This window comes from Xyrauchen texanus, chromosome 26 (genome assembly GCF_025860055.1).
Source record: "Xyrauchen texanus isolate HMW12.3.18 chromosome 26, RBS_HiC_50CHRs, whole genome shotgun sequence".
Taxonomy (NCBI): Eukaryota; Metazoa; Chordata; class Actinopteri; order Cypriniformes; family Catostomidae; genus Xyrauchen; species Xyrauchen texanus.
The window spans coordinates 8,039,822-8,046,834 of NC_068301.1; the positions used below are offsets into that span (position 1 = coordinate 8,039,822).

General features: G+C 53.0%; 1 protein-coding gene across 1 annotated transcript in view; it reads left to right on the forward strand.

The window, feature by feature from the left end:
- The first annotated feature begins 312 nt into the window (after positions 1 to 312).
- LOC127620369 (uncharacterized) overlaps positions 313 to 7,013 on the forward strand; it is a 12,783-nt gene continuing 6,082 nt past the window's right edge. Inside the window, exon 1 of the mRNA XM_052093586.1 lies at positions 313 to 372. The gene's annotated coding sequence lies outside the window, so the exon portion shown is untranslated. The remainder of the gene's footprint in view (positions 373 to 7,013) is intronic.

The following is a 7,013-nucleotide window of genomic DNA, read 5'->3' on the forward strand; positions in this document are numbered from 1 at the left end:
CCTTCAAGTTTTGTGTACAATATGCATCACACCCTGCAAATATGTGCAAGCACAAATGAGATTGGAGAGCTATAGAAAATGAGCCATTTTAAATGGAATATTTCCTGTTTATTGTCCTGAACATTGTCCTGTTTATTTGTTTGAGCATCCTGTCTTGCCCACCACAGCAACATTGCATCCATTCTAATATAGTTCCAGTTACATAATCGTAAACAGAAACAAAAGTAAAAGCACAGAAAAAGTACGTTTGATAATGCTCTTTTGTCGTGTTACACCCTAAAAAAGGTGGTTTCTTTTGAAAGCACTTATTATCTTGGCAGCTGAATCAACGGCAGTGTCTCTTCACACAGGGACTATCTTGAGACAAACAAGGTAATCCTCAAATTTGTATGTTTAAAGTAAAAATAAATACATATTAAAACTAAAACTAAGCATAAAAAATTCAGGATAGCTTTATATTTTAAGTAAAATTAAATAAAATAAAAACAAAATCAGGTTTAGTTGTGTCTTTACAGAATTGATTAGGATTGACTTTCTGAAATCTGAGAAACTATTTTTTTCCAAGACAGGCCACAAAAAAAGCAATTTATATCCGTATTATTGTCTATTTTATCCAAAGAACACTTTTTTGATAGTCAGCATTTTGCCATGTAAGAATTTTATTTTTTAAGGAAAGAAAAGTTTATTTCAAGCAATAAATTGTGAATGTGCTCATATGAATGTCAAATATTTAATATTTCCAAAAGATGTGTAATTTAAAAAAAAATAGGTATATAATATTAAAAACCACAACCGGTGTTTTTTTTAGTTTGATGTCAAATTTGTTTTTGAAGATAATTGCAGGATGTCAAAGAAGATCAATGGTCTGTGATTTGTGGAACAGTAAAAAATGAGTAACTCCTTACAAACTAGATCTTATAAGTAATGCAGGCTGACACGTACAAGGTTGTACTTTTAGCCTTGTTGTCTTAAGCAGAAATTCTTAAATTATAATGGTCAACTTTTATTGAAATGAAAGCCTTGATCTTTATTGTTTATGGCTTTGAAACCATGGGTGTTGCTATGTACAAAGGGGCGTAACCCCCAGAGAACTCCCCCACCCCTGTAACTTTGAAAAATGTTAAAATATGTTATGAACTACAGTGTACTACACCAGTATCTTTAACATTCTGCATTTATTGCATTTTGAACAAACAAAAACACAATTATGATTCCTTGTACTCGTGTTGTCTGTATTAGTCAAGGCATGTTTATTTGTATAGCGCTTTACACAACACACATAGTTTCAAAGCAGCTTTACAGAAAATTGTGCATTAACAGGAAATTAAACTGTAATATCAATAAAATATATTCATTGTGTAGTTTGATTAAATATGATTGTCAATTTTGTATAAAATTTAAATAAAAGTCAATGGCTTCAGGGTAGCTGGTGATTGGTGGAGATTTCAACTCTGTTCTCAATCATATATTCACAAAACGTGTAATAACAACAAGGTGACAAATAATACAACCCCCCTTCTGAAAAAGTTGGGACAGTATGGATAATACTAATAAAAATGAAAAGGAGTGATTTGTAAATTCTGTCCACCTGTAACCCGCACTCACACACACAAGATGAGACAGTCACAATGGAAATCAAAACTGCTTTTATTTAAATAAAGAGCAGGCAAAGGTACAATAAGGAAAATCCGGAGGGAGAATGGTCGAGGAAAGCGTAGGGTCGAGAGCCGGGTAATCAGGATGAGACAGAAGGGCAATTCTACAAATAGAGTGGTCAAGGGAAGCAAGGGGTCAAGCCGGGTAATCAAATGTATCACAAGAGGGAGCAAAAGACAGGGGAACAAGAGGAATAGGAGGCTGGCAAGCTAAGAGGAAACGAATCACGGGGGGGTCAAAACTAGACGAGACTAGCGGGGCAAAACTAGATGAGACTAGCGGGGGTCAAAACACGGGGATCTAAATACAATAACCAACACCAAACAAACGAAAGGATAGTGAGTAATATAGGGGAACTAACGAGCGGTGCGGGTGTAACGAATATGACTGATGAGACGAGTGCAGGTGTTACTAATGTGTGGGGACGAGAAGCGCGTGAGTGCAAGTGGTCATAATGTTCAGGCTGATTGGAAGCGCGTGAGAAGCGAGCATGTGAGTCAGAGGGGGGAGAGAGTTTACGAGCGAGAGCTCGTAATAGCAAAACCGGGCGTGAAAGCCCGAGGGAGGAAAAAGAGCGTACAAGCTCAAGGGGGCGGAGCCAGGGAGCTGGAAGCGAGCACGCTCATGGAGTGCATGTGTCGTGCTATCGCGGGAGCCGAGATGGGGCAGAGGGCGGGGTTCGTGACAGTACTCCCCCCTCTGAATAGGACGGCTCCTGACGGCCGCGCTCGGCTGCGAGGAGCGCGAGGGGACAGAACGAGCGTGTGAGCTCGAGGGGACAGAACGAGCGTGTGAGCTCGTGGGGACAGAACGAGCGTGTGAGCTCGAGGGGGCAGAACGAGCATGTGAGCTCGCGGGGTGCAGAACGAGCGTGTGAGCTCGAGGGAACAGAACGAGCGTGTGAGCTCGAGGGAGCAGAACGAGCGTGTGAGCTCGAGGGAGCAGAACGAGCGTGTGAGCCCGAGGGAATAGAAAACCCACAAAACACACAAACAATATGAGGGCAGTCCAAGGGGGATAGAAGGTACAAAAGGGAAATAAAACAGTCCATGGGGGTCAATGGGCAGTTCAAGGCAAGGTCAGGAGGAACATAGCGGACAGGCGGGTGGTCGGGAGATCTAGGGGGCAGCCATAGGGCAGAGACTGGGTCAGGAGGTCTGGAAGGCGACTGGAGGACAGGGACTGGGTCCGGGGGTCGGGAAGGTGACCACCGGACAGGAATAGGGTCCGGAGGCCAGGGAAGAGGCCACAGGACAGGTAGAGGGTCAGGAAGTCCGGGCTGAGCCGTGAAAGGCGGAGCCATCAGAGGCGGCACCGTAGGTGGCTCTGGAGGTGGGGTCCTGGAAGGCTCCGGAGGTGGAGCCGACGGAGGCTTTAGGGGCGAAGGCCTGGAAGGCTCTGGAGGTGGAGCCGAAGGAGGCTTTAGGGGCGAAGGCCTGGAAGGCTCTGGAAGTGGAGCCGAAGGAGGCTTTAGGGGCGAAGGACTGGAAGGCTCTGGAGGTGGAGCCAAGGGGGGCTTTAGGGGCGAAGGCCTGGAAGGCTCAGGAAGTGGAGCCCATGGAGGTGGCGCCGTAGGAGGCTCCAGAAGTGAAGCCCTGGAAGGCTCTGGAGGCAGAGCCGAGGGAGGTGATGCCGTGGGAGGTGGCGCCGTAGAAGGCTCCAGGAGTGAAGCCCTGGTAGGCTCTGGAGGCAGAGCCATAGGAGGTGGCGCCGTAGGAGGCTCCAGAGGTGAAGCCCTGGAAGGCTCTGGAGGCAGAGCCGAGGGAGGTGACGCCGTGGGAGGTGGTGCCGTAGAAGGCTCCAGGAGTGAAGCCCTGGTAGGCTCTGGAGGCAGAGCCGGGGGAGGTGACGCCGTGGGAGGTGGCGCCGTAGAAGGCTCAGGAGGCGAATCTCTAGAAGGCTCTGGAGTCTTAGGGAGCAGAGCCGTAGGAGGCTCGGGTGGCGGAGCCGTGGAAGGCTCGAGAGGCGGAGCCCTAGGAAGCTCTGGAGTCTTTGGGAGCAGAGCCATGAGAGGCTCGGGAGGTGGAGCCGTAGGAGGCTCTGGAGGGGGAGCTGTAGGAGGCTCGGGAGGCAGAGCCATAGGAGCCTCTAGTGGCCGAGCCCTGGAAGGCTCGAGAGGCTTGAGGGGGGGAGCCATGAAAGACTCGAGAGACGGAGCCCTGAGAGGCTTGAGAGGAGGAGGAGCCCGGAAAGACTCGAGAGGGGGAGCCCTGAGAGGCTTGAGAGGGGGAGGAGCCCTGAGAGACTCGAGAGGCGAAGCCGTGAGAGGCTTGAGGGGTGGAGCCATGAAAGACTCGAGGGATGGAGCCCTGAAAGACTCGAGAGGTGAAGCCGTGAGAGGCTTGGAAGGAGGGGGAGCCCTGAGGGACTTGAGGGGTAGAGCTCTGGGAGGCTCGTGAGGAGGAGCCCTCGGAGGCTCGAGAGGAGGAGCCCTGGGAGGCTCGAGAGGAGGAGCCTTGGGAGGCTCGAGAGGTGGAGCCCGGGAGGGCTCGGAGGGGCGAGCAGAGGCCGGCAGAGTCGTGGAAGACTCTGAGGGCGGAGCAGAGCCCGGCAGAGCCGTGGAAGACTCTGAGGGCGGAGCAGAACCCGACAGAGCCGTGGAAGACTCTGAGGGCGGAGCAGAGGTCTGCAGAGCCGTGGAAGACTCTGAGGGCGGAGCAGAGGTCTGCAGAGCCGTGGAAGACTCTGGGGGCGGAGCAGAACCCGGCAGAGCCGTGGAAGACTCTGGGGCGGAGCAGAACCCGGCAGAGCCGTGGAAGACTCTGGGGGCGGAGCAGAACCCGGCAGAGCCGTGGAAGACTCTGGGGGAACCTCTGCGGTCTTGAGCACAAGACGAGACTGGGGAGAAGGGGCCCTCTTCCTTCTCTGACGTCTTCGGCCAACAGGGGATGTGGCCATGGGGACGGTCGAGGCTACAGGCGCTGGCTCTGGGGCGGTCGAGGCTACAGGCGCTGGCTCGCTGACCGTGGCGGACACGGGCGCTGGCTCGTTGGCCGTGGCGGGCATGGGCGCTGGCTCGTTGGCCGTGGCGGGCATGGGCGCTGGCTCGTTTGCCGTGGCGGGCATGGGCGCTGGCTCGTTGGCCGTGGCGGGCATGGGCGATGGCTCGTTGGCCGTGGCGGGCATGGGCGCTGGCTCGTTGGCCGTGGCGGGCATGGGCGCTGGCTCTCTGGCCGTGGCAGGCATGGGCGTTGACTCGCTGGCCGTGCCAGGCTTCGAGGCTGGGGCCGTGACAGGCCTCGGGATTGGGGCCGTGTCAGGCTTCGGGACTAGGGCCGTGTAAGGCTTCAAGACGGGGGCCGTGTAAGGCTTCAAGACGGGGGCCGTGTAAGGCTTCGAGACGGGGGCCGTGGTAGGCTTCGAGACGGGGGCCGTGGTAGGCTTCGAGAGGGGGGTCTTGGTGTGGAGCGCTGGTTCAGTTTCTGCCTCCCCCACAGTGAACGAGGAACCAGAGTACAGTAGGGCGAGGTCAATATACTGAACCAGGTTAAGGGGCAGCGACCACCAGGCATTAATGATGAGGTTGGCTCATTCAGTCCACATTGGAAAATGGTCTTCAGAGCCACCTCATTAAAATTCACCTGGTACGCCAGGACACAAAAATCCATAATATAAGCCTCCACGGTTTGGCTCCCCTGATGCAAACCCACGAGTTGGGCCGCTGGGTCCACAATGCCGAGGGCGGGGCCATGGGCCACACAACCGCCGCCTCGCATAAACACCCCTTGGTCAGCGTCAAAGAGCCGCACAACCTCTCCGGGGATGGAGAGCTCACGCCGCTCAGAAATGCACTGGATGCATAAACGGACTCGGGGGCAGACACAGGTGAAACAGGGTGACATAAATCAGACACAGTGCATACCTGCTGCCCCCGGGCCATGAGCGCGTGGTCCTCTCTCCACACTTTAGCTCCTCGTGCCGAATGTGACGTGCTTCTCCGCTCGAGTGAGCTGCGCGAATCCTTAGCGCGGGGCATTGTGACTGTCAACGGTGGGGTTGGTTATTCTGTAACCCGCACTCACACACACAAGATGAGACAGTCACAATGGAAATCAAAACTGCTTTTATTTAAATAAAGAGCAGGCAAAGGTACAATAAGGAAAATCCGGAGGGAGAATGGTCGAGGAAAGCGTAGGGTCGAGAGCCGGGTAATCAGGATGAGACAGAAGGGCAATTCTACAAATAGAGTGGTCAAGGGAAGCAAGGGGTCAAGCCGGGTAATCAAATGTATCACAAGAGGGAGCAAAAGACAGGGGAACAAGAGGAATAGGAGGCTGGCAAGCTAAGAGGAAACGAATCACGGGGGGGTCAAAACTAGACGAGACTAGCAGGGCAAAACTAGATGAGACTAGCGGGGGTCAAAACACGGGGATCTAAATACAATAACCAACACCAAACAAACGAAAGGATAGTGAGTAATATAGGGGAACTAACGAGCGGTGCGGGTGTAATGAATATGAGTGATGAGACGAGTGCAGGTGTTACTAATGTGTGGGGACGAGAAGCGCGTGAGTGCAAGTGGTCATAATGTTCAGGCTGATTGGAAGCGCGTGAGAAGCGAGCATGTGAGTCAGAGGGGGGAGAGAGTTTACGAGCGAGAGCTCGTAATAGCAAAACCGGGCGTGAAAGCCCGAGGGAGGAAAAAGAGCGTACGAGCTCAAGGGGGCGGAGCCAGGGAGCGGGAAGCGAGCACGCTCGCGGAGTGCATGTGTGCGTGCTCGCGGAAGCGGAGATGGGGCAGAGGAGCGGGGTTCGTGACACCACCTGAAGATGGCTCTAGCTGTCAGAATTCTCCTCCTTAAGCAAGGGGACTGTCCTGTTGAGGATCACGTCCATTCGTTTTTAGAGCTGGCGAATTTGGTGCACTACCCAGACTACTCTTTGGTGGTTTTCTTCAGGGCGGGTCTCAGTAGTACACTAAAGGAGCTATTGCCTCCAGCGGATACTCACTGGACGCTCCTCGATTTTGTGGAGGAGACTCTGTGAGTTAGTGGCTCGCCTTTCACTGTGGGTGTGGAGGAAGAGGGCTTTAAATCTCCTCCCACAGTGGTTGCCCCCAGCCTTTCACGGCTCGTCCCTCCACGCCTGCCACGGCCAACAAGCCAACACCCACGCCAGCCACGGCCAACAAACCAATGCCCACGCCTGCCACGGCCAACAAGCTGGAAGTCTCGTCCATCCCAGAGCCAGCGTTGCCAACTTCGGCCAGTTCCTGTCTGTACTCTCTTCCATGGCTCCGCCTTCCATGGCTCTGCCCCCAGAGCCTTCCAAGGCTCCGCCTTCCACGAAACTGCAGCATAACCTGTGTATAGGGGGCATAAATTTCGCAACTCAATACTCTTTAAAGAAGTATACCT